This window comes from Antedon mediterranea, chromosome 5, assembly GCF_964355755.1.
Source record: "Antedon mediterranea chromosome 5, ecAntMedi1.1, whole genome shotgun sequence".
Taxonomy (NCBI): Eukaryota; Metazoa; Echinodermata; class Crinoidea; order Comatulida; family Antedonidae; genus Antedon; species Antedon mediterranea.
Window position 1 is genome coordinate 12,900,877 of NC_092674.1, and position 6,366 is coordinate 12,907,242.

Sequence of the window (6,366 nt, forward strand, 5' to 3'; positions counted from 1 at the left end):
GACCTAGTTATCCAATGATATTGGCTGTTCCACCATGCAAAAGCTAATCAATCAATCACGAAATGTAAGAGTTATTATCCCTTATTTTTAATATGTTAAATGTATTTAAGATTAAGGTACAGGATTATTTATATAAGTAGTTTTAAAACACTTGGTTTATTTGAAAATCACCAGCGTGGCTTTGCCGTATTGGTGGACTCGTCCATTTTACTAATATGAATAGTATTGTAGCACATTTATATAAAACGTTGAATTTGACCTATACGGTTTCCATTTCTGTTTTTTAATGTAAAATTAAAATTATATTATTAGTATCTCTATGTAATATAATCACATTGTACTATACTAGTTAGCATCTACATACCGTTATACTGCACTTTGTTTTGATGATTTTTTAATGAAATTGTATACACAGGGAGTTGGTATACCATTGGTTCTACTAAAATTATTATTACTTTTATTTGTTTGTGCAATATTTGAAGATTGCTACACAAATAGAAATAATTTAAATATAATATATTTAACAGATTAAGTGTACGCACTATGCCTATGGAACAGATTACCTATCGGACGTAGTTTAGTATGACACATCTGATATTCTATTATTATAATTATTTTGTTTTATTTATTGTAATGCGCCGTGTTCTTTATATTTTTGATTGTATATTGTTTTTCAATAAGCGTGTGGAGGATTCAGGTAATTTCTCTTAGTATTAAAGCGTAACACCGCGGCTTTAAAATGTATATTACTTATTATAAAATATAAACCTTTTAATCAACATTGGTATAACCGTCCCTAATTTTAGACAGCACTCAGGCAAAAGTTTAGTAGCTTCTTTAAAAAAAAGTTGAAAGACAATTCTACAGTCTGTACGCGTGTGAAGTGGAACTAATTCGCCTTTAAATACTAGTTTTAAAACATCATAGTTAATTAACCTTTTAAATAGCTGATAATCAAAGATGTGCGTGCGTGCGTGCAAATTAAGAATAGAAATTAATATTTATTTACTAAAGCTAACATTATGTTTTCTATTCGAAAAACGTTGTTGTTATGGAACACAGTAAGTGATTGGTGTAACTTCACACTGACGATATATTGAAACATTATATTAATCAGTCTCCTTTATATAGACCTTGGTCATATGCGATGATTTGAAATTCAGATAGTTTTAGTATTGATATAATGTTACTGAGGTGTAGTAGTATGCCACATGCAATGTGGATTGTTGAACATTTTAATGTATTGATGATAAAAAGTATATTATTATTGTAACCGAATTTGTCATGATATACGATTAATTTAAATCAGTTTTTGCATCATGTTATGAGGTATAGTAGTATTATATAATTATTGTAACCGAATTAACATTTTGAAAGTTTTATAGAATACAAATACTGGTCCGACACTCCACACTAAACATGGCCATGCATTTAATACTAAACATTGTATTACATTGACAAGTCAGAATGTTATAATGTACTTGGTATCGAAACTATACTGAATGACCAAAAGGTGACATACACTTTTGCCAAATCATATCCTGTTTTGTATCGTTGGATAGATTTAAACTATGAAAATATTTTAACAATAATATTGTTTGTACATTATACGTATGATGCAATAGTAATTCCTTGTTTGTCACTGAAAGTAATGGTAAAGGTATATTTTGTATAGTGTCCCATATCGTATCTTTATGAACGCGTTATAATTTTGATTCTGTTCTGGTTCACTATGTGTAAAAGTGAAGATCAAAATAATTAAAATTTTAGACTTAATCGTGATCTTTGAAATTATAATCATGAATAAATTGTCTCAATGTTAATATTTAAAGTAATCTTTTCTTTATTTTATATGTCATTTGACCCAAGCCTAAATAATATGAAAGCATTCTTTAGAAAATAAATAGTACATAATCCGAATGGGATGGCAACAGATTTCCAACTGATTTTCACTAGACCAAACATTTCTGTTGGCAAACGCTGTTTACACAAATTATTTAATATCTTGATATGTAGTGCTTTGATGGTAAACCAGTAATGTAAACTTACGTCTTGCAAGACAGTTTCATCTAGCTATCAGCTTGACTTCTTCAGTTGCTATGCGTCATTATGGCGCCGATTGGTCTCCTTTCCAGCCACTGGATGTTTTTGTTGTGTAGCGATTAAGTTTTTAATTTTGTTAGATGGTGTAAAGTATGTCCGTATGTTATATTTTTTAACTAGTTGGCCTTTTTTCTACCCAACTAAGCCATATATTTTCAAAATATAAATGTAATTTCTGAGGATTTAGCAGCTCTATTTTGTTCAAAATGTTCTTAACCCAGCCCCAAACAAACCTGCAATTTGTTTTAGACTGGATGATAAAGATTTCGATAATTAGGAAACAATCGTCCGTATTATGCATAACGTTATGAAACACGTATATAAATATACATAGGCCAACAGTAATTTAGTTTGCTTATACCTACGGTCATCACAAGTGGGATAGACAGCCATTTCACGACAGTAATTGTAATAATATGAAGAACATGATAAGAGAATTTTAAAATAAGTTAGTTTGATTATGTTACTTATTTTAGTTTATGTTATGTTTGAAAGTATTTTCACGGACACAAAATCAAACAGCTTAGAAATGCTCCATTAAGTATACCGTTTTATTCAATGATTGAATATGTGTGTATGGTACGTATGGTAACTGAAAATAACATTAACAGAAAGTATAATTCCTTCAAATTGATATTCAAATACAGTAGTACATATAAAATACTTTAAACCTTGCTATCATATAAATATGATTATATATGCTATATTATTGTTAATTAAATTGTTACATAGTTTGTTGTTTACCTACAGTATCTTTTATAGTATGACATAACTTACAAAGCTGTGAGCCTATGGATTCAGCACAATGAAAAACATATGTGAATTTCTACTGTTAAAGCCCCATTCCCTACGTTTTTTAGATCTAATTTAAGATCACAAACTATATTTAATGTAAAAATAATACTATATGGTCCTATTGCGATAACTTTTTTCGTCTTTAAACGGTTAAAAATGTGAAAAATAAGTCGATTCTAATAATTATAGCGGCCCGCTATAAATCCCAAAATGCATTGCGCGCGGATTGATATTTTTGTTTTTCTTCTGTAATTCACCCACTTTTCGATCGATCGTGAGGCCAAAACAAATGGAAGAGTCCTAACTTTTCAGCGAAAATACCGGGTTTTCCCCAATTTGTATCAACGGAGTCTGGCAAAAATAGAAAGACAATTAATGCAGCAACTATACAACGTCAGGCTAGGTATATAGCTCGCGTACGATGTTCGTACGTTACCGATGTTTACCAGCTAGGCCTACAAAACTAAGCCTAGCTAGGCTAGGCCTAAGACCGTCCACGAGAGGTCGATCGCCGCGAGCTACTTAGGTAGTGCATTGTTTCTCACTTTTTATCATAATTTACCATAAAACGTACATTTAAGACAAGGAATGACATGGTTTAATGTTTTTAAAGTGATATAAATGTATTATTTTCCAAAAAACGTCCAAAATTGCAGGGAAGGGGTCTTTAAACTTTAATACCTATGAATGAGAAAACTATAACTGACAATCTACGAAATCTATAAAACTATTAAAAAGTACAAAATACAACAAATGTAAGCATTAAGGGATCACCCTAAACATAACCATCAGAAAGGTACATCCAGTCGCCTTTTCAACACTATCCCTGTTGCCATAGCAACTAAGAAGAAACCATCCCGCAAACCTAGGCTATACATCATCTCGCGCACATGTGTGCATACTGTGTGGAACTAGTTCACCCTTCGAACTAGCCTATACACAATCAAAACTATTATATAGATTCTCAAAATGCAATAACATTAATATCCATAGTATCCTAAATATATCTAAAACAAGCTGATTCAACAATTATAGTGATTTATCCATTTTAAACTAATATTTCTTACCTATAAAGGTGGTGTCAGATGAAATCGGTCGCGCTTGAAATCGGTCGCGTTTGAAATCGGTCGCGATAAAATCAACTTCCGGTATTTTGTATGGCGCGCCGCTAGAGCTATACTTTTGATTATATCGGTCGCGTTTGAAATCGGTCGCGCTATTTTGTATGGATCGGGCGGGATGCGATGCATTTTTCGTTTATATAGATTTAATTGATATTTTTTAGGAACTAGATTATTTATGTGGATATTTTTTACTTGGTTAATAAATATTTATTATCAATCATTAAATTAATTTTTTTTTTGTATTTCACAGGTCTCGGAGAAGGACTGTCTTTTCAAAATGGCTATTTCTAAACACGTTTAAATATTATATTAGGCATAATGTTATATTAGGCATAAAATAATTTACCTCTATTTATATGTACTGTAATTAATATATTATATAAAGAATATACGTCTGTCGTGTCTTTTATTATGCAAACAATTAGGCCTACGTATGGTTTTAGGTTATTAATGAAATATATAGATAATATGCCGTTATAAATCAATCTACCGGCCTACAGAGGACTATGATGTACAATGATAGATGTGCGAATAATTGATTGATTGAAATTTATATTTATACTGGGTAACCTCTTCAGTCAAAGACTGGTCTCCCAGAAGGCCCAGTTGGTGATCAATGGCTGTGATGTACTAATACTCGTCTCGAAAGATGTACTAGGTTTTTTAAAGTGCACACGAGCTAGATGTATGTGTACACTGGACCTACGGTTTATCCGAGAAGACTCGTTCTACCACCAGAACCATGGAGTGAGTGAGCCTCGAACCCCTGCCGATGTTATGGCTACGTAATTACGGTTCCACTGTCTTAACCGCTCGGCCACTCACTCACATAATAATGTATGGATAACGTGGACACGATTCTCAAAGAGGTAATCTGCACTGATATTTAAACATTTAGATTTACGAACGGCGTATGAATGCGAGACACTGAGTTGCACTTACTTAATTATTTACATTAAATGATTATTATAAATGAAGAAATAAAAGATGTTCAAATTAAAATCTATAGTATCGCCGACGTATATACGTAAATTCGTATTTTTCATACTGTCAAATTATAGAAAAAGTGCTTTATTCGGAATTATTATGGATCCTGTGAGCCTGTGAGCTACAGCGATTTTAATTGCTTTTGTTTTCCTTGCCTCCTTATATTTCCACGTGTCTTGATTTGGTTACCTATGTTTTAAATGTATTTCGATTTTAAAGGCTAAATAAAGAATGAATGAATGAACATGATCTCATAATCGCGTCGAGCATCTATAGCTCATTGGATCGTTTCACAAAAACACGTGCAGGAGGCCTATAGACGTTTCAAACATGGTTATTAGTAATAGACGTCATCTTTACTTCGCCATGGACAACGATCGTACGTGTTTTGTCCATGATTTGACACACTAACAAGTGCGTGTTTTTTAAAAAGGGGAAACCCCGTCAGCAAAATAACGTATTGTTAGAGGAAACAGCTGCACGATCATAGAAGGCGCATCTCCAATATGGCTTATTCGGGGGTTTATTTCAGTAACTCGTCTTTTAACCATATGCATATAATGATCATTTTACTAAAACATTAGAGATAAAAGTATACACGTGATTTGCCTCAACAATAATCATTATACACTTAATATTATCCTACATAACGGATAGAAATAAAATAGAAATAAAAATAAGGTGATCGAATTGTATGTTGTTAACGACATGGATATGATATAATCTGCCACAGTATGCATAAGTATAAAAATGGATACGCTGGCTTTATGGGCTATATTGTAAAAATTATTGTTTTTAAATAAATTGTTCTCTTACGTAATTGTTTGCATAATAAAAGACACTACAGACCTATATTCTCTACATAATATATTAATTACAGTACATATAAATAGAGGTAAATTATGATATGCCTAATATAACATTATGCCTAATATAATATTTAAACGTGTTTAGAAATGGCCATATTTTGAAAAGACACAGTCCTTCTCCGATACCTGTGAAATACAAAACAAAATTAATTAATTTAATGATTGATAATAAATATTTATTAACCAAGTAAAAAATATCCACATAAATAATCTAGTTACTACAAAATATCAATTAAATCTACATAAACAAAAAATGTATATCCCGCTCTAGCATGCATCCCGCTCGATCCATACAAAATAGCGCGACCGATTTCAAACGCGACCGATTTCAAACGTGACCGATATAATCAAAAGTATAGCTCTAGCGGCGCGCCATACAAAATACCGGAAGTTGATTTTATCGCGACCGATTTCAAACGCGACCGATTTCAGACGCGACCGATTTCATCGTAAACCATAAAGGTACGACTGAAGTTTATGACTGATTC